At 45.7% G+C, this 22,226-nt stretch overlaps 3 pseudogenes; all 3 read right to left on the reverse strand.

The window, feature by feature from the left end:
* Positions 1–11,822: 11,822 nt before the first annotated feature.
* LOC147449010 (uncharacterized) lies at positions 11,823–12,877 on the reverse strand (annotated as a pseudogene).
* A 374-nt stretch (positions 12,878–13,251) lies between these two features.
* Positions 13,252–15,092, reverse strand: LOC147449011 (uncharacterized; annotated as a pseudogene).
* A 1,924-nt stretch (positions 15,093–17,016) lies between these two features.
* LOC147449012 (uncharacterized) lies at positions 17,017–18,576 on the reverse strand (annotated as a pseudogene).
* Positions 18,577–22,226: the final 3,650 nt, after the last annotated feature.

Raw genomic sequence — 22,226 nt, forward strand, 5'->3', positions numbered from 1 at the left:
GGGGAGAGGGAAAAAGGAAAGGGTGTTGTGAGATGGTGGACAACGACCTATGAGGATGCATTGTACGCCATAGGAAACAAAGCATGGCTTGGCATGGCAATACACATGACACGATTTGGTGGGCTTCGAAGTACAAGCACTAGGCGATGGCCAAGGGAGTTGGAGATGCTTTTCTTTTAGGGAAAATTACCAAAATACCCCTCTAATTTGTGGAAATTTCAAAAATACCCCTCAAATTTTAAAAATTCGCAAGATACCCCCAATATTTTGTCATAAATTCTCAAAAAGCCCTTCAAATTCTCCAAAATTCCCAAAACACCCCTAGTTGTGCGATTAAATTTCCCCAAAAATATAAAAATTTGTAGCTTTTCGTAAGAAGATTGATCATCACGAGCCATGACATCTCTTGATGAGCATGGCAGAAGTTTCTAATTCTATGATTTTGCTAATATAATCTAGTCACCATTGTGACTTTTGCAAAAAAGAAAAAAAAATATTGTCTATCAATCCAAGATGCTAAAACTATAATTTGAGTTGAGTAATGTAATCATTGGAGATGAATCGCTTCATTATTTTTAGACATAGTTGGCTTTTTGTGAGGTGACGTGCTATGTTGAGCACTCAAAAAGGGACCTCAATCGTCAAAAAGGAATGAATGAAGATTCGAAAATCTTAAACAATCTAACTAAAATAGATACAAAGGTGTCGCACTATGATCGCGAACAACTCGAGGTGTGGTGGTTGGCTGGAACGACCAACCGCCTCGTGGAGATGGCATTTGAAAAAGAAGAAAAGTTGTCAAATGGCAAGCGAGGACATAGTCTCTCTCTCTCTCTCTCTACCCCCCCCCAATAGTAAAGGGCACGGGTAATTTAATGAAGCCCAAGCGGTGGGATCTACGGCAGCAAAGCTAGGACATGGGAATCGAGACGCGCGCAACCGTGAGATGGCCAGAGTAAATTAGGACACAAAAAAGTAAACTTGGACAAGCAAGGAGCTTGTCCAAATTTATTTATCATTTTATGGTTTGCCCATATGTCAACTTACCTGTCGCTCGCGGGCGTAACGGTTAGTGCATTGGGCTCTCATGGCGGTGGTGAAGGTTCGAAGTCCCCGTGCTTGCAACGAGCGCCTATTTTTTACCACCCTCCATTCTCCTCGAGATTCCCCCTTTCGAACTCCACGGCGGATCCCATCTATCTCTACCCGTGCCCTTTCCCCACCCCACCAAAAGCCCATAGTAGCGTTGTGCAAGGACCTAATTGTCTCTCCCTCTCAAATGAGCATGCATACGAGAGTAATGGGTTCATTCACTACAATCAAGCATGCACGACGAGGGCGATGGCAGCTAATAGGTGGCGCACTACAGAGGGCGGAAAGAAAATGAAAGGCAATTGGGCGATGAAGAGCGCATTCACACTTGAGAACCCAGCATGAAGAAGGCAATGTGCATTGACGAGGATCGCATAGTCAATAGAGTTGAGGATCAAATATCCCTCTCTCTCTCTCTCTCTCTCTCTCTCTCTCTCTCGTTTGCTGCCTGACTTCCATCCTGAGGGAGTATCTCTCTATTTGTGGTGCCAGAGGAAGAGGAAACCATGAGGCAAAGTCTTTCTTTCTCTCCCTCTCTTTTGTGAGCAGGAAGAGGAAACGATGCTTTTTTGGTGTGATGTTCTCCCATGCCAAGGTTCAAGGCCTGCAATTGTTGTCATCCAATGTGAGCTACTGTTGTAGCGATGCCATTCAAGGCCTATAAGTGTGGTGCCAAGGGGACCGACAGCCAACCTTCAAACGACAATGCTTGTGTGGGCGGTGGGAGCGATCCCTTACATGAAGCGATGATATCTAATAAAAACAGTGGAGGGAATAAATAGGTAGCCCAAAATGTGTTATTGAGTGGAATCATAAGAAGATGCTCTTTGGAAAACGAAAGGATTCCAGGGAAAAGTAAGAGGTCGATTTCAAGCAAAACAAGGCAGGCATCCAAACCCTAGCTCATCGGGCACCTCTTTATTTGGTAGTTTAAGGGAGTCAAACTTTTAGTGTTATGAAAGCAATCAAATGATATCTTTTGAATTCAAACAAGCAAAACGGCTAGTCTATTTGAATTCAAATTTCCCTCCAAAATGAAATTTAAAATCTATCGAGAAAAACCATATCATGTAACATATCTACGAAAAGAGCTCGGCGTGTAGATTATAGATCCATAATATCCGCTCAAATTGGAGATCATATGTAGGAGTCATGGAAGGCCAAAAATTATAAAATTGTCTAGTCCCTTTTTTGGGGGGGAAAATGCATCCTTTGACCACTCGAATACCTCTCTTGCACACCCAACGTTCTTGGACACATGGCGTGCATCTATTTGTCAAAATGTTAATTACCTCCATAATCTAACACATGGCGTACATCTATTTGTCAAAATGTTAATTACCTCCATAATCTCATGGAAAATAAAGAGGCCCTCCTAGACCCCATCCTCTTCCTAATGTCCTCTCTCTCCTTTAGCCACCCCATCTCTCTCTCTCTCTCTCTCTCTCTCTCTCTCTCTCTCTCTCTCTCTCTCTCTCTCTCTCTATACAAACAAGATACCCCACTTTGTAGAAAGAAATGAAAGAAAGGGGAGGGGGACACGTGCGTACACAAAAACGAGCTGGAGATGACGCAGGTGGTGGGTGACAGACCAAGGGATGAGTAGGGAGGCCAAAATGTCTCATTAATTGGTATGTGGCAAGATCCTCTTGCGATGTTAGTGAATGAAAGCAAAAAGAAATGAAAGAAAGGGGAGAGGGCAAAAGGAAAGGGTGTTGTGAGATGGTGGACAAGGACTTATGAGGATGCAGTGTACGCCATAGGAAACAAAGCATGGCTTGGCATGGCAGTATACACGACACGGTTTGGTGGGCTTCGAAGTACGAGCACTAGGCGATGGCCAAGGGAGTTGGAGATGCTTTTCTTTTAGGGAAAATTACCAAAATACCCCTCAAATTTGTGGAAATTTCAAAAATACCCCTCAAATTTCAAAAATTCCCAAGATACCCCCAATATTTTGTCATAAATTCTCAAAAAGCCCTTCAAATTATCCAAAATTCCCAAAATACCCCTGGTCGTGCGATTAAATTTCCCCAAAGATATAAAAATTTGTAGCTTTTCATAAGAAGACTAATTATCACGAGCCATGACATCTCGTGACGAGCATGGCAGAAGTTTGTAATTCTACGATTTTGCTAATATAATCTACTCACCATTCTGAGTTTTGCAAAAACAAATAAAAAATGTTTGTAATTATACGATTTTGCTAATATAATATGCTCACCATTGTGAGTTTTGAAAAAAAAAATGTCAATCAATCAAAGATGCTAAAACTAGAATTTGAGTTGATTATGTAATCTTTGGAGATGAATCGTTACATTATTTTTAGACATAATTGGCTTTTTGTGAGGTGATGTGCTATGTTGAGCACTCAAAAAGGGACCTCAATTGTCAAAAAGGAATGAATGAAGATTCGAAAATCTTAGAGTAATGGGCTCATTCATTACAATCGAGCAGGCACGGCGAGGGCGATGGCAGCTAGTAGGTGGCGCACAACAGAGGGCGGAAAGCAAATGAAAGGCAATTGGGAGATGAAGAGCGCGTTCACACCTGAGAACCCAGCATGAAGAAGGCAATGTGCATTGACGAGGATCGCATAGTCAGTAGAGTTGAGGTGCATATATCCCTCTCTCTCTCTCTCTCTCTCTCTCTCTCTCTCTCTGGTTGGCTGCTAGACTTCCATCTCGAGGGAGTGTCTCTCTATCTGTGGTGCCAAGAGGAAGAGGAAACCATGAGGCAAAGTCTTTCTCTCTCTCCCTCTCTTTTGTGAGCAGGAAGAAGAAACGGTGCTTTTTCGGTGTGATGTTCTCCCATGCCAAGGTTCAAGGCCTGCAATTGTTGTCATCCAATGTGAGCTACTATTGCAGCGATGCCGTTCAAGGCCTATAGGTGTGGTGCCAAGGGGACCAACAGCCAACCTGCGGACGACAATGCTTGCGTGGGATGTGGGAGCCATCCCTTACATTGTGTTGAAACGGAGGAAATTGTTAGGCACTAGTTTTAATGTGGAACGAAGCGAGGCTAGTTAATAACAAGGTGAGGACTCACAATGGCCTGCAGAAAGCAAGGGAAGGTTAGTTTTTGGGGATGAGGAGGTATGTGGTGGAGTGGTCAGACCAGTAGTTATAGTTAGTGCCAGATGTGGTTTGTGGTAGGTCATTGCTAACCCATACATGGTCTAGTATAGAGTTGTGTATTGTGGTTGGATGGTGTATTAATTGGTGGAGACCGTGCTGGAGAACGAGGTTGGAAAGGGTTCTATATGTGCTGGTTTCCTGAAGTGCGTCAATGTTGAAATGTCCCATTATGATTAGTGGTCGCATGGTGCAGGTTGAGTTAAGAAGATTGGAGATGCTATGTAGGAAGCGTGGGAGCAATGATGTCGGTGCCCTGTAGAGTGAAATGACTATCGCTAGGCACTTGTTGGTGCAGTGGAAAGTTGCATGGATCGTTTCACGTGTTTGATTTATGCAGATGCGTATTTGTGTAGGTATTAGGTTGTTTTTATGGAGAATGGAGATGCTGTGTAGTTGTGTTGAGGATATGCTACGGAAGCCTGGAATGGTTGTCGTATGTTGTCGAGTCTCTTGTAGGAAGAGGATGTCGGAGGCCATTAGGCTTTTGTCGTGGATGATATAGTTTGCATGCTTTCCAAGGGAGACGACGTTTGGTGATTGCACAATGTAATGTGTATCTTGGTGGAGATGCAGCTACTTGTGGATGGGGGAATAAGCTGCTTCTGTTCGCAACCTGTGGAGTTCTTTAAGGACAGATGCATCGGTGTGAATGTTGCAGGGTAGAAAGATCTCTATCAAATATAGATTTGCAGTGTCACGAATTCGTGTGAGAGCAGTGTATGCGAGGCCGTGAGACCTAATTCCTTTGGGGTTGAAAGCTAGTGTGTTGAGTGTAAGCCCTTGTGATCGATGAATTGTGCGGGCTGCGGCAGGCTGAACTGGGAATTGCTTGCGTGTGAGGGTGTTGAAGTAGTTCTTGCCAATTTGGAATTCGCGTACGATGCGTAGAATTGGCGTCCAATTAGGCATTGTGAGTGGGTTGCAAAGATGACGGTGGTCATACCTTTGTTTTTGTTCGGGTATAGGCGCCTGTGCCTTGCTTGGCCGCCCAGAGTCTGGGCGCCCACTGACTTGTATACCTTACACATAGCATAAGTGTATAGGGGGATGCTCACTCTTTGAGTCTCCCCACCCATATCTGTGTCGTGTGTCTCCTTCTCTCTCTCTCTCACTCTCTGTCTGTGGTGCTCCCCGATCCCCTTCAATTGATATCAGAGCGTGGGTGCGGAGGGAGCGCGTGTGTGCACAGTCACGACGACAGCGGAGAGCCAGTTTCATTCCCGAAATCGCGTCCACGCGGGCGCAGTTTCAAGAGTGCAAACAGGGTTTCGACTTCCGCATCGGCAAATTCAGTTTTCCGAGAGCGCTTCCACCAGGTGTCCTGGCGTTTTACCCCCTTTTCGAAGCCATTCGAGCCATCAAAAACTTCATTCGAGCTATGGTTGAGGAGCTGCATTTTTCAGCCCTCTTTTGACAGTTTATGCTGTGTTTTTGGGTCGAAACGGAGGTTTTTTGGCATAGCTTTCACACCCGGACTCATGACATGTGATCCAGGAGTCTACCTTGGGGTTTTGACACGCTCCGGACGCGCTCGTCATATCAGAATTTTAAAATTCTGAACGCTGAATTTTTTGCAGCAGCTATTTTTTATTGTGTGTCGAGGATTCCACACATGGTTTGCTCTCAGATGTGAGAGTGATATTTGCTGCAAGTTTCCTCATAGGTGGGAGGATACGATGTATGCCTTATGTGGTTTGATGCTCAGGGAGACTAATGTGATTGCATTTTGAGCTCGACAATGTATGCCTTGAGCATGTTTTTTGGCAGTCACAGGTAGAACAGATATTTGTGTACTAGATTTGCAGGTGTTTGCAATGATGTATGCAAAGTGTGGAGATTGGTGCATGCATTTGGAGTGCGGTTTGATGCGCTTTGGTTGCTCATGGTTTTGAGCGTGCAGTCAGTTTGGTTACTGGTTTTGTGGCCTTTTTACTGACGAAACTCTGGCGAAATTTTCCCAGGAGTTTTATGCGTATCATTTATGCAATCTAGGTAGAGATTGCGGGTTGCACTCAGCATTTGCGTGCGGTGTTCTCTGCAGGTGGGAGATTTGTGTGTGTGTATGCATCGATACCGCATAGTGTGGGCTTGGTGATTAGCTCACAGATTGCAGTGTGATACTAGAGCATGCGAGGCTTGTATTGACATTGTGGGAGCTCTATTTTGGAGTGTATCTCACAGGTTTTACATTGTGTTTCTAGCCATATTTGTAAACAGTTTCCAGGTGTTGGTTGGTGAGGTGGTTTTGCTTTCTAGTTTACTACATTCTGCTCATGGCAGAGATAGGTGATCGCTCAGATTATGATCTCTCCGAAATGTGCATGTTTGATGGGTCAGACTTTGCAGCATGGAGAGAGTGTATGCTTGATGCATTGACACAGCAAGGGTTGCATCGACCATTGAGTGGTGATGCAGGTAGACCTTCAAACATGTCTGACGATCAGTGGCAGGAGCTAGAGGACATGGCACTATCTACGCTCTCTTTGCATCTTGCGGAATCTGTATATGCTCTTGTTATGTATGAGACTACTTCGAGAGCACTTTGGCGTAGATTACATGATATGTATGATAGATCCAAGTCATCAAGGACTTGTGTGAGACATATACATTCACGAGTACGCCGACAGGTGATATGTTGGTATTGTGGTCATTCTGGACACGTTAGACGGCGCTGTTTTTGTCGTATGCGACATCGTAGGAGACATGGCAGTCTCAAAGATGTATGTAGTGATGCCATGGACTCAGTTGCTTTGACAGTTGAGGCACATGTAGTGTCGGAGTATACTAGTGACGGGGATGTCACTTTTACCTCGAGCTATGCACGAGATGCTATACATGTGGATAGTGCACTCCCTTCGCAGTGGTTGCTAGACGCAGATGCTATGTTTCATGTCACGCCGCATCGTGCATGGTTTTGTAGCTATTCTAGTAGGATGCTTGGCAGTGTACGTTTGACCAATGGATCGGTGCATGCGATAGCAGGTGCAGCAGATGTGAGACTGTCATTACCGAGTGGTGCATCTTACTTGTTACGACATGTGCGCTATGTACTAGATTTGACAGTGAGTTTGATCTCGATTGGTCAGCTTAGAGATTGTGGATGTCAGATTTCTCTACGAGAGCGAGATTTTGTGATGCATTTGGGTTCGCTAGTGATTGTGAGAGGTGCCAGGAGTGGTACAGGTTACCCATTGCATGTGGATCACGGGAGAGACGGTGTTGTCTCTGTGATCACGCAGCCAGGTAGAGAGCGAGAGAGCAGGCGAGTCTCTTTTGCTCATGGGTTGCAGGGTACTTTGCATGGAGTGCAGAGTAGTGAGCTCGTTGTGCACACAGTTGGGGCACGACTTGAGCAGTCACACAGAGAGGTGATAGAGTCGGACATGCATGCTTTGCTAGTGACTGAGCAAAGCAGAGAGTCAGTTGTGCAAGATACTTCTATGCAGGATAGACAGGTAGAGCGGTCTTGCTCTAGTGAGTCACGACAGGAGGACGTTGTGCAAGAGTCTATGCATACGGAGTTAGAGCATGAGAGCTCTAGTGAGTCACAGCAGATTGAGTCGTCATGTTTGCAGTGGATGATTGCAGAGGAGGCTGAGATGTCAGCGATTATGCAGTCATTCCTTTCTATGCTCGACAGTGAGCATGGGGATATAGTTGTGCAGGATATGTCTTCCAGCAGACACCTAGAGCAGCTGGTTTGCTCTAAGGTTGCACGACAGGTTGATGCGTCTTTTGTGGACAGTCAGGAGATGCATGTGGCTAACACGCCTTGTCAGTCAGAGATTTCTATTGCCAAGGATATATATGTTGATGCATGCTCCGTAGAGCTAGCAGGGCCCGCTAGCATTGCATCGGCATTCGGTGGTCTCATGTATGAGATGCTGATCTTGAGACCGGATATCGCAACTGTAGTGGGAGCATTTGCAGTTGGGGTTGTCAGTCATTTGTTGACTGATGATGGCATAGTGCACGAGGGAGATATGCAGGTATTGCGTACATACTTGCAGTACGTGTGCGGTACGACTGGTGGTGTATGGACTTACACGGGAGCAAGACAGCCGGATGCACACAATCACAGCCAGCCAGTGGGTATCGGTTGAGAGCGGTTTTCTCTCACCTTTTGTAGTCTTTAGACTAGGTTCCCTTGCTTAAAGGCACAGTCGCCTTTAAGTGGGAGGTTGTTGGGGTATAGGCGCCTGTGCCTTGCCTGGCCGCCCAGAGTCTGGGCGCCCACTGACTTGTATACCTTATACATAGCATAAGTGTATAGGGGGCTGCTCACTCTTTGAGTCTCCCCACCCATATCTGTGTCGTGTGTCTCCTTCTCTCTCTCTCATTCTCTGTCTGTGGTGCTCCCCGATCCCCTTCAGTTTTTGCCCTATGCTAGGGTTGGTGAAATGAATCCAGAGGCATGTCGTGTCGGAGAATGTAGTGTACATCTTGTAGACGCCTTCTGCACCGTTGACGAGGCCGTCGAGAATGTCCAGATTTCCAGCGCATAGCTCGACCACTAGGTCTGGCTTTAGGCGCAATGTTGCTTGGAGACCCGCAGTTTGTCTGGCATCCAATGGAATTGCTATTGTTTTGCTGCATGAAGCGGCACGCTTGTCAATCGCTTTGAATATGTGTGGCTCAGTGGGAAATTGTGCGAAGACCTTTTCATTATGTTCATCCTTTGCCTTGTTAGAGTAGAATAGGTGTGATATGGTTATGTCAGCAGATAACTCTTTGTGGAAGGAGCTGTTAATGTAATCAATGTCGCTGATGGTGTGTGAGCCAATTCTCATTCAATTGAGGACTTCTATAAACTGTCCATCGGTTTGTCTCATTGTCGTTGTTAGTTCATAGCACCTAGGGAATTCATGCCAGTACAAAGATGCAACCGCCTCTAGAAGAGGTTGCTTGCTTGTGAATATCCAGGAGTCTTTGACTGGGCTAGCTTGGCAGAGGTCACCACAGAGTATGACATCAAGGCCACCAAAAGGCTAGTCGTGTTTTCTCTTGATGGCACGAAGACGTGAGTCAGCCAATGAGAAGACACTTGATCCTATCAAGGAGACTTCATCAAACACTACAAGCTCCAAATCTTGATAAAGTAAGGACAATGCATCTAGCTTTTCTGCTCCAAGACTTGTGTGTGTCGTAGTTATCAGAGGCAAATGTAAAGCTGAGTGTATAGTCGTGCCACCAATGTTGAATGCTGCCTTGCCTGTATATGCCATTAGGAGTGCCTTAGGAAAGTCAGGATAGTGGCCTGACTTATGTGTGTAGAAACGAATGAGGGCTTCGACTAGCAAGAGAAACGTGAATGTTTTTCCAGTGCCTGCTCCACCTTTGAGGAAGAGATGTATCTTTTCTGACGGTGCTATGCGTTTTTTGAGCATGACATCATCGAGGATGAGTTGCTGTTGTGGGTTTAGCTTCTTTATTGATGCGTGGAAATCCTCATTGGTCATGCCAATATGTTTGGAAAAATGTAAAGCAAATGGTTTCTTCGCCGGTTGCTTTGATGGGGTGTTGATCATCACGTTGGCATTGTCGAAATCGTTCGAGGAGCTTACACTTCTCGTGCTGCGTGAGTTGCGATGGCTGTTGCGAGCCTGTCCAGTGGAGCTGTTTTGACAACGAACTGTGATTCATTGTTTTTCACTATGTCAATGTTCGAAGTGTAGACATCGATCCAAGACGAACCTTTGAGCAGGTGCTCATTCTCATTGCTTGCCCATGGCAGGAAGAGAAGGCATTGTTCTCTGTAGTGGTTGTCAGGGTCTTTCGCTTTATTGTATCTAATGTACCGTATGATGCGTGCCCTCCGCAACAACGTGTCAGGATTGGAGGGATTTTTGGTTGTGGAAGCGAACTGGGCCAAGCACATGGGAAAGAATGAGTGTGGTCTGGAGGCGTATTTTTCGATGATGGAGGCAGAGAAGATATTTGTTGTGTTGGGGTGCATTTTTTGCAAGGCATTCTTTTTTTTTGAGAACGAGAGCACGTTCTTCAGGTGGATTAGTATTTATGTACATGAATTCTCTAGAGGAGCTATGCAACGGAAGCGAGAGACAAATGTAAGAAGCTTGTTGTGAACTAATTTGCTGTGTGTTAAGGATTGTGCTACCAACTTTTTGCAGTCTCTCCAATGTTGTTGCATTGTTTGCGACACAGTGATCAAGCTGTGCCTTGATTGCTCCTATTAATGTGTTGTCCATTTTTGTCATGTATGAGGTGCAGTAGCTCGCAGCTCCATGTGCGTTTAGCACAAACTGTATATCTGTGTTTGCATTCCAAAGAGAAGCTATTGACTTATTAAAGTTGTTCGTGAATATATCGCTTGGTTTGCGCTTGAGAAAAATAGTGGGTCCCGAGATAGTTGCTTGCAATGCAAGCAAGTACTATTCCATGGAGAGTTGTGCTTGTTCTAGCCATTCTTCGAATGTGGGCGCATTTTGTAAATCAATTTGGTTGAGTTGTCTTCCAACTTGTTGCAAGTAAACCTTACCTTGTCTAGCTATGTTCGCCTCAAGTATTCCTTGCCGGATACTAGTTGTGAATGGCATGGGAAAACGTGGAAATCCAAAACGGCAACTTTTGCTCTTCTTTTGGCAAGTCCTATGGTGCTTGTGCTTGTAAGGTTCAGAAAGGTCATTGGGCAAGATGGATCCATCTGTGCTAATGTGGGTATCTATAAACATTACAATATCTTGATCTGAGTGTGTTGTGAGTGATGGAGCATTTTCTAGCCACAACAAACCATGATCATGTTGGCTACCGCGACTTTGGAACTCCGTGATGAAAAAGAAATCTCGTATTTTGCCACATATAGAGGAATTAGTCCGCAATAACCGTTTCATTGCGTTGAACCTGTTGACGTAGAAATGAGCAGTTGTAATGAGATCGGCACGAATGAGGCGACGTTGGTATGAGCTCAGACTCTCCTCAGGCTCTTGGCTTAGCGGGACTAACTTCTCTAGTGCAGCAAGAAGCTCTTTCCATCTTCGCTCTGCGGAGGAGAACGTGACAAAAAATGTGGGAGGTCCAAGTTGTTGGATCATTGCAAAGACATTTTTTTCATCTTTTCCTTGTAGTCGGGGGATGTGCGTAGTGCCTCAAAGTCTCTGAAGCCTAATCTTGAGTTGAGAAGGCTCTCTATGTTTGTGTCTTGTACAACTTGCCTTGCAGTCAGAGTTGTACCTGCTAGCTTTCCCTTGCGCATTCACACCCAAACAGAGGAAGCAACTTGTTGTGACATGATTTTGATAGACTTGAAAAATAAATTTTCGATGTCCAGGGCGAATCTTCTGTCAACGTTCAGGAGCTCCCACTTTGCAATCGTTTGATAATCTTTTCTTGCAGCCTCTCTATATCTTCTAGGGGACCCGAAGAAAAGAGTTGGGAAGCTCAACTCTTCGCAATACTCATCCGTGAAGATGCTCAACGGTGAATTGCCCTCGCAAGGTGCAACATGAAGAATCTTGCCACTATAATTGACAACCTCTGCCGCACTGGTGACCCCGTGAAGCATGACATCAGTCTGTTCATCCTCAAGATCAACATCATGCGCATTGGCATCAACGGTATTCGTAGGAGGCATAGTTAGACTAGAAAGGTGTGCAAGCCACTTGGCATTGTGAGCAGGGGTCGCACAGCACCGCTTAGGTAACATCTATCGTATTCGAGCTTGCGTTTGACGCCCACAAGGACAAAAGCCTCATCCTCAATGAAGCGAGGCAGGACAGCCTGGCTCTTCTCCACGTTGGCAAGCACATTGACAACGCTACCTCTAAGCCCATACCGACCTTCGTATGTCAGTTCATGTATCTTGGCGAAGGGGATACGAATGGAGACTAGGCGTGCCTCTATGGAGTTTAGATCTGACACAAAGGGAAGCGCTGGATTGAGCCCTGTCTCTTGCAAGCTCCACAGATGATTGCTATCGCTTGTCGAGTGTTTCTTGCATTGGCTACAGACATACACATCTCCATAGCGTCTTCGATTTCTTGAAGTGGATTCCGCAACTGGAGACAGAAGCTGACCTGTTAGCTGGCGGCGGAATAGCAAGCATCCACATTTTCCGCAGGGTGTAATGGGCTTGTCCTTGATGCTTTTGTTGTATTTCTTAATCGGCTTACTCAAGCTGGCATGGGTGCATCGTATTTGAGCACCAGTGACCAGGCCCCTCTCGTTCTTCGGGCGTGAAAGCTTGCATTTGACGGCCTGGGTTGTGTGCAACGTGTGTGTGTGCTTGGCTTGGAACATGCGGACCACCTCAACATCAGGCAAATCCTCATGTAACAAGCATAGCCTATGCAAAGTGGCCACCTCATCTTCTTTCCATCCAACACGTGCACAGCTTGAGCACGTCGTGAATGTGGGAAGGTATGTGATGCCATTGCTTGTTTCGAAAAGCAGAATGCCCTTTACAAGAAATGGTTTCGATGCCATCCCCAAGATGATTGTTCTCACGCTTCCATTTCTTTTCAAATACACTTTTAACCTACAAGTCGTAAAGCGAGCGAAGGCCGTTAACACGTCGAGGATAAGAGCAAGTGAGTTGGCGCATGTTGAATACAAAGATGAGAATTTTGTGACCGTCATTGTGCTAGTGGACCCATCAGTACGGAAGAAGAGACAAGCACCAGGGACATCATGTCTTTCAAGCAAGAAGCTCTCAAACAAGTCATTGAGCAAATTTGATCTAAGGTCATGCGGTGTGCCTGTTGAGTTTCGGAGATGGTGTAGCGCGAGGAAGATGTCTGAATTGTTCGGAAATTGTGCCGCAAAAACAATATCGGCATCGTGTTCGGCCAAGTGAGCCATTGGAAAGACACGCAAATATTGTAAATATTTAGTCACCTTGTGTGTTCGTTTGCGTGTGTGTGTTAGAGAGAGAGAGAGAGAGAGAGAGAGAGAGAGAGAGAGTCTGTGCTTTGGAAGGTTGAAAAGATGGAGAGCAAGGAAGAATAGAGAGCGAGTTATGGAGAGACACCACGGCAACAAGGCTCAAAAGCAAGATACGATTTTCTTATGAAACGCGATATACAATGGACAAGCCAAAATTTAGTTCCTTGATTTTAGAGGGGTCTAGATAAGGAAGCATAGTTATTCGTAGTGAAAAGCCAAAAGCTATGGAAATCGATGCTCTCAAAGTATCTAGGTTCCCCAACAGAGGAGTGAAAGATATCATAGACCCATTTGTGCCAATTTTGAACACACCCTTGACAACAGATATCGATAAAATATCCCTCTCCTTTGGAATCCTTGAAGCTCGTTGGCAAGCCCAGAAGACGATCCACCATAGATTCTGACACTTGAACCGCCACAACACGTCTGTCAATGCCGCTTCGGATCTGTGCCTCCAGCCTGAGAGTCGTGTTGATGATGTGATCTTTATCACAAAGAGAACAACACAGTCGGCCTTCAACCTTCTTCACCTTCGGAGAGTCACAAACTGAGCACTGGGAATGCAAGAGAGCTCTATTGAAGTTCACAAAGCGCAAAGTCCCCACAACCTACAAAAGAAACAAATGTGTGAAGACCACTAAAGATGTCTTTATGCGGTTGAGTGCAAACCACCTCTCTACTGTAGCCGAGAATCTCACACTGTCTATGAAATGCTGTGGTCAACTCTTCCTTCAAGCATGATCCTCGCACGGGGGCCAAAGTTGTGACATCCAGAACAGACAATGTGCGCACCTTGCCAACAAAGAGGCCAATATTCCTAGCCACAAACATAACAATGTCCTCCCTAGCCATCTGGGCCATGACTCGATCATAGTCATACTTTCGAGAGTTGACAAAGCTGACCTACATATGGCAAAAGGTCTATCAATATCGAAAGAAAGAAATGCTGAAGCCAATGCTTCTGATACGTACAACTGCTTTGTCGTCTGGGGTCGGGCCATCAGCAACAACCAAATCCCCAAATGTAGTGCCAATTCTCTGATGGAACTTACGGCTTTGCAAGACAACGAATGCCAGTGTCGCCAAGGGCGGACGTGGGCTAGTAGTCTCAGAAATTGTAGCGTCAGCAAGAAATGTGCTTATCTTGGTCTCAAGATAGAAAGCTGAAGCAATAGGGAATGGGTCACAAGGTCGAATGGTTGTCGACGCACAGACATGCAAGGAGAACAAAGCTAACCCAGCATCATTATGGTTTTTAGCTCTCACAAGAGGACGGTCAATTTTTATGAACAAGCCGATCTTGAGCTCCTTGGTGTAGGTCTCAATGAAGGATCCATAAGGACGACCGTGATCGTGTCAATGCAATCGGCATCGACGATGTCGAACTTGAAGTAACGTGCATTTTTCTTTTGCCCAGGGGAGATAGAACGATATGTGCCATACCAATTCAATATTTTCCCCTCTATGGAGAAATCTTTACTATCCTCATCTATATCACTAATCTTGAATAGCGGCAAGGTTTCCTTGACTAACAAGCTTTCCCTTTGTCCAGTAGCTTGCCGGTGTCCACGACATTCTGAGCGGCTGAAGATTGGCCAACTTCAGAAAATGAGGCTGCAGCTTTGCCCAATTCATGAGATGGCCAAGGAAGTTCTTGTTGAGACAAAGACGGTGCTTGTGCGCACTCCTTCCCTGGTGGAGAGTATCCTTTGCCTGCAAAAAAAAATAAAGCACCATCTTAACGCAACTCAACAATCAAGAATGCGTTGTGGCGAAGAACATCGTAGACACGTCAAGACTATTCAACCAGAAAGAATGATTGTGCACACTGGCCATACCTGCACTACCAACGAGATCGCTAGCAAGGCTTCCTTGAAGCAAGGCACGCCTACACCTCTTCCCAGCTACGATTTCCTCGAAGCCTGAATTTGGCGGCGACCCGGCAGAGCTCGACACTACCATGTGCGATGAACGTTTCCCTGCAGGGCATGGAGGAGACTCAACAAACCTACGCAGCTCTGCAAGAGGAAAAGAAAAGGAATCATCCAATTAACCATAGCATTGACTAGTTGAGCAAAGCAAAGAGGGCGCAAAAAACATCCTAGGAGCAGCACACTTGTAAAAGGAAAGCAAGAACGAGGCACGGGAACGAACTTCTTGAAAGGATGCGAACAAGCTTGCGCCAAATATGATTTCTTTTTGGATGAGCAAGCAAACAAGTTATTTAATCTTGGAAAATTTCACGTTTCAAAGCCCTCGCCAGGTTACATACACAAGAAGATTTAGAAATTTTCTCATGCAGGAAAACGAAGTCTCTCAATGTTTTCCATACAATGCATAACATCATGAGCTTCTGCACGAGAGGCAACGTATATGGAGGCCTCCGAGCTAGGTAGCAAGATTGTGAGCCACTCAAGCGAGGATGATCATAAAGAGCGCCAGGTCGAGTCTATTGATTCACTCCCCTCATCCAATGGGCAAATGTGAGCATACGTAGACATGCATAAGCCAAAAGCTAATGAAGGACTGATGCCCAAGGCTGGGCTTACTGAGCTTTGTGAGTTGTTGGAAGTAGAGGCAGCTCAGCAAAGATATAACCACAACATAAAAAGATTGCGCCTGTGAGATACGAGACAGCCGTTGCATGTGCATGATGCTAGTGCTATCATTGGCAAAGGTAGAGGGTCGTCGAGTGGGGTGTATGCAAAGTTAAAGAAACTAGAGGCAGCACCTTTCGGGTTGTTCTCAACGAACATGCACCTTGGCAGACAGGGGCAAATTATGGCGAGTGTGCAATTCCACTTCGATGAAGATGTAATGAACCACCAGTTTCCGGATTTGGCACTCGAGACGAGGTGTCCGTTCGTCAAGTATTCACAAATCCTGGCCATCAAGAGTTGGGATTTCCAAACCTGGTTCGGTAGATCAGGTATGGTGCGGTTGGAGGAGTCAAACTCCCCTTCGACTGAGGCGGCTTGTGAACCAGTGAACGGCCAAGCATGTTGTCGAGAAAGTTTGGGCAGATGAGCAGCCATTAGTAAGAACTGGTGTCCTGGTCACAATCATTGTACTCACTTGATACATGGGAGAACTATCCATTCAATGACAAGCATGGAGCAAAGTTTCGATTGAAATTTTTTTTAGGACATTGAGCCCCTAGAGCTGGCTTGACTGGCCAGACATGATGCAAGCAAAGGGCTGGCTGTGCCTTTACCTGAGCCGTCCTACACTACAGTGGATGATCTGGTCGACGGTCAAGATGGCACGAGCGAGTGGAGCCTGGGCTGGAGAGGCAGACAAAATGCAAGGAGGTAACATGGTGCGAGCCAAGTTTGGTTTCAAACATGACAGTAAATGAGCATCTTGGGAGGTCAAGGCCAGATTTGTTGTGATGCTCGTGCTATTGTATTGCGGCCTTATGCTCACGAGGAGCAACGTTGAACACACCAGCCATCGAAGTCATGGATGCCGATTAGGAACACCTAAGTTTCTTGATAAGAAGCCCCTTGGCGAGGTACTCGATGCGAGTGAGCAGAGCCTACTGAAGGTGAAGACAGATTACCGCCCCTGGACTGATACAACGGGGAACCCACACTACTCAAACAATGATCAACACACGAGAGCTTCTCGAACTCGAGAGCAACATTATGCCCGGGTCTACAGTAGCCAACAACACCTAAATGATAGCCAAGTACCAAAATAGAGAGAGGGATCCAGAATCCATTGAACCTCGGACCCAACTCCTGGTCTCAAAGCGTAAGCCAAACACATCCAGAAAATGTCTAGCTCGACACAGCTCCACAACCAGATTACATTGCAAAAGAAGGAGACAAGCCCTCAGTCAAAAAGGGCTGCTACCTATGTGCACAAAGTCATCGAGATTTAATCACCCTGGCCCTGCACAGTTCAGACGATTGAGCAAAACAGCCCCTAACCTCGGCGCAATGGTACAGTACCAGAATCCACTGCAGGCATCTGGAATAGATGGCCAGAACGCGTATGCGGGCACTGAGGCACACAACTGAATAAATCTCAGCCTGCTCTTGGCTCCTAGATGAGCAACTCCCTGATGGCTGCTCGCGGCTCCACGCAGGGCAGCTCACGGCCTGATGCCAATCCCACACTGGAGCGATGAGGGTCCAGCCCCTTGTAGCGTGACCTGCCAATAATGTCAGCAAGTGCCCATGCACCCGCAGCCCTACTGTTGCGCTTTTCTGGACCCAAACAGGTGACCACCATCACTAGCGCATCACTTGCAAGCGCAACAAAAAGCAAGCAGCAGGATCAGGAGAACAAGACCAACGCAACAAACTTTTTGAACTGCAACGCTCGCAAGCACGGACAAACCAAGACCAACAACGCAATACAAGAACAACGCACGAGTCAAAAAAGCAAACCTCCAGAGAATTCCATGCTCTCACCATCGTTGGGCGAGGCATTGCTTGCACTCCCTTCACCGCCACCGACAACGCCATCATCAGATGAAATGGTAAAGATGATTTGCAAAGAAATGTTATTCCAAGTACTTTGAGACGCAAGAAAGAAACTCTCAAACCAATCTACATCGTACTTTCAAATGCTTGACTGATTTAAATTTACGATTACAGCATATAAGCAGATACAAATTGAATAGTAACAGATAGGTAAAAGCTCAAACATGAACAGAGAATCTTGCACTAGATAATGTAGCTCAAAAGATCATACATCAAAACAAGTTCTCAGAATTGCTGCCATGAAACAGTATAATGATAACACCCGAAGCAAGAACTGAGACTTGAGGACACATGTGCAAATGCAAAATAGAGAGAGAATCTTCCACTAGGTAATGTAGCTCAAAATCTTGTACAAAGCAGGACAAACAGAGAATCTTGCACTGGATAATGTAGCTCAAAAGCTCACACATCAAAACAAATTCTCAGACTTGCTGCCATGACACAATATAATGATAACACCCGAAGCAAGAACATATTACAAAGCATTTTTTTGCGCTTTCTGGCCTATCATATAGGCTAGAACAACCACATGCAAATTACATCTCCTCATTGTCCTGTGCTCCATTCAGCACGTGCACTGAACCACAAAGACCAACACGAGCAGTCCTCGTAATCTCAGGCTGCACGATCACCTTTAAAGACCTTGAGAAGCCCGCCTACGACATTAAACGAGTAGAACAGCGCATGGAAAAGCTTTCGCTGCCACGTCCTCACCGCTTGAGCCTGCAGAGCAACCCCCTTTAATGCAATCACCTTCCAGAGCCTTGAAAACCCCCCGCCATTAAACAAAAAGCTACGTATGCAACAACCAGGTCCTGTGGTAGGACAATACCTGCTGTGCAGCGGTCTTCTCGCAAGGACAGCACCCGCTGTGCGCGCGCCACATCCTCTGGCAGGAGCAAAGCAGAAAGGACCGAGGCCCGCCAGGAGCAGCACGAAAAGGGATTCCACATGGGTCAAATGACCCTTGAAAAAACAACCCTAAAGACCTTGCTACACGTGGCAGCCATCTAACAAACCATCCGACGGCCTACAGTTTGCAACAAACTTGCCACTAAAACCCTATGCCCTTCTGCAGGCCAAAAACAGTGGAGGGAATAAGCAGGTAGCCCAAAATGGGAATCATAAGGAGATGCTCTTTCGAAAACGAAAGGATTCCAGGGAAAAGTAAAAGGTCGATTTCTTTTGTTTCGTTTCGTTTTGTAAGGAAGACTATCATCTAACTTAGAGACAAATCAATCTCTTTAATTTCTCTTCCAATGTGGTCTTGTTTTGACACATACAGATTCGTGTCCCTCGTTATCTGTCATGCCTTGAGCCTCTGCATTCCAGCACATCAAGCAATCTCAGCCGTCCATTACATTAACATTCTTACAATGAACAGAACAAAAACAGTGCAGTCAACAAGATTCCACCAATGGAATTCACCTAGAGGAAATTCCAGCCAGTCATATCACGAACATATAATTCTAGCCAGTCAAATGCAAGATTGGGCATGATGGATGGGAATCTCCCTCACCCCCACTGTTCCGGAACACGAAACAAGCTCGACCTCCGCCTCGCCTATTTTGGCCCAGAACAGTGGGGGTGAGGGAGATTCCCCACCTCTTCTTTATGTCTGTGGTTAATTTCGACGTGTGCATATCAGTGTTCCTCATGATTAGGTGGTTGTCCTCACAGCTTGACGAGGATGTTGAGAGAGAGAGAGAGAGAGAGAGAGAGAGAGAGAGAGAGAGAGAGAGAGAGAGAGAGAGAGAGAGAGAGAGAGAGAGAGAGAGAGAGAGAGAGAGAGAGAGAGAGAGAGAGAGAGAGAGAGAGAGAGAGAGAGAGAGAGAGAGAGATGTGTATTTTCCACATGAACACGACGGAGGTAGGGTGCTAATCAATGGCTAGTAAGGTGGAGAGGTGTAAATCGAGAGGAACCACCCGATGGGAAGCTGCATCAAAGATATGGAGGAACTGGGCAGGCAGGTAAAAATATATGTTTAATGTGGTTTTCTAGGCCAAGAAGGATTTAAAGGGGGCCAATTGGGATGACAGATCCAGGTGATTAAAGGACTAGAATTGTGCCTTGGAATGTGATCTTTGAAGTTCTTTATGGGCCAGTCTAGACGGCCCCTTAAATGGAGCTATGGTGTGAAGGATATCAAAGTTCAAACGTGGAAGGCTTTGCAGAACCTCGACGGACAGGGCAAGTAGAGAATGATGGTCAGAGATAATTTTAGTGCATAGGCTTGAAGTGCTCAAGATATGGAGCATGCCGGTCTTTTCGGATTGTCAATCGGAGCTCAAATGGACAAGTTATGGCTAGTTGAAGGGTTGTCGAGGGCTAGTTTTGTACCAAGTTGACCGCCTTGGTAGGCATTTAGTTTGGAAATTTTTTAGCCTTTCCAGAGATCTAAGTGGTAGGGAACATTGTGTGGAGTCAACAAGATTTTGTGGCTCGTCATTCAGAGCCACGATTAGTAAACCCGTCAAAGATGGATGCAGTTACCAAGGAGACGGTGTCTGATGAATTTTGCTTCTTTTTAGTGCCTTGGTTGGCAGTCTCGAGAAAGGTCGGAATGTGGTAGGATTATTACGGCTTGAGGTCGGAAAGGAAGGCTCCTAGTTGAGATTTATAGTTTGGATGTGGGGTTTGTGAGCAGGAAAGTGTGGCTCTCCAAAGTAAAAGGAAAATTTTGATTTTTGTAAAACTTTAGAAGTGGTTTTTTACCACCACCACCACCACCATGGGGGTTCTTGAGGGTTGGAAACCGTGGCAATGCCACATGGTAGGGGGCCTTGAACCCACATGCAAAGACATAATCTACTATCTCAATCTATACTAATATAGTATCTCAATGTATATATAGTTTTGTAACTTAGAGACAAATCAATCTATTCTAATAGATACTGGGGGAGGGGATTCCGGCTCCCCCCCGCCCCCCCTCCCACATGTCGTCCCTTGAACACTCAGGCGGGCTTCGGTTGGTGTGCGCTGAGCGAAACGGCGACTGTGCAGCTGCAATTGAGGAGAGAGAGAGAGAGACAGAGAGAGACTTGGCATGTGCGTGCACAGTGCACAGTGCAGGCGGAAGAGAGTAGAACAGGCCTTCCGCCTCTACGTTTGCAAACATACAAAATTCCTTTCCTTTCATTGAATTTTCCAGCCGCCTCGGCGTTTGCAAACATACAAAATTCCTTTCATTGAATTTTCCAAGAGGAAATTTAAAGCCTCGGCTTTTGCAAACATACAAAATTCCTTTCATTAAATTTTCCAAGAGGAAATTTAAAAAAATTAAGATACTTTTTCACGTTTGGGGGGCGGAATTTCTCCCTTTTCGACCCTTGCGCTCAACCGGCATTTTGGAAATTGAAAACAGCACGATATTAAGTTGACACACATTTTTCTCGAACACTGCCAGGACTACTATGCATGGGATGAGTCCGAGCCTCTCTCTCTCTCTCTGTCGCGTCACGCAGTCTCCCGCGTCCTATTGGGAGTCCTTAAAATGCGTCTCAGCTTAATACCGTGGCGGTTTCAATTTCCTGGAGTCTTTTGGTTCGTGAAAAATGCGTCTTAGCTTAATACCGTGGCGGTTTCAATCGAGAGAGAGAGAGAGAGAGAGAGAGAGAGAGAGAGAGAGAGAGAGAGAGAGAGAGAGAGAGAGGCTCAGGGCCTGAAGTCGGACAACATTCGGGAACAATGCCTCAGTTTAATATCGTGCCGTTTTCACCGCTCCAGAGCAAGGAGAAGAGGAGAAATTCCATCCGAAATAGAGAAAAATAGTGCAAAAACCCGAAAAAAATATCGTAATTTTGTTAATTTTTCTATTGAAAAATTCAGAGCAAGGAGAAAAGGAGAAATTCCATCCCGAAATAGAGAAAAACAGTGCAAAAACCCTTTGGAGTCCTTTGGTTCGTGAAAAATGCATCTTAGCTAATACCGTGGCGGTTTCAATAGAGAGAGAGAGAGAGAGAGAGAGAGAGAGAGAGAGAGAGAGAGAGAGAGAGAGAGAGAGAGAGGCTCACGGCCTGAAGTCGGACAGCATTCGGGAACAATGCCTCAGTTTAATATCGTGCCATTTTCACCGCTTCAGAGCAAGGAGAAATTCCATCCGAAATAGAGAATAACAGTGCAAAAACCCGGAAAAAATATCGTAATTTTGTGAATTTTTCTATTGACAAATTTAGAGCAAGGAGAAAAGGAGAAATTCCATCCCGAAATAGAGAAAAACAGTGCAAAAGCCCGGAAAAAATATCGTAATTTAATAACTTTTCCTATTGAAAAAATCAAGGGAAAGAATTTTGTATGCTTGAAAAAATGATTGGTCCGGATTGTGTGAGACCATAAGCGAGCCGCAACTGTGTTGTGAGTGCGTCTGTGTGGTCCACTGTGGGATCGTGAGTGTGAGGAGGCACGATTGGGCCGTTGAGAGGTGTGGACACTGGACGGTGGCACCCTCATTGCCACAGTGCACATGCATTGAGCAAAGAGCATTGCCCCCGTTGTAGACTAGCTCCAATCTAGCCAAGGCCAACTTAGCAACTTTGAGACAAGCGAGTGAGCCACGAGCGTACGCGAGAGAGAGAGAGAGAGAGAGAGAGAGAGAGAGAGAGA

Source organism: Adiantum capillus-veneris, chromosome 10, assembly GCF_014529385.1.
Source record: "Adiantum capillus-veneris isolate H3 chromosome 10, ASM1452938v2, whole genome shotgun sequence".
NCBI lineage: Eukaryota > Viridiplantae > Streptophyta > Polypodiopsida > Polypodiales > Pteridaceae > Adiantum > Adiantum capillus-veneris.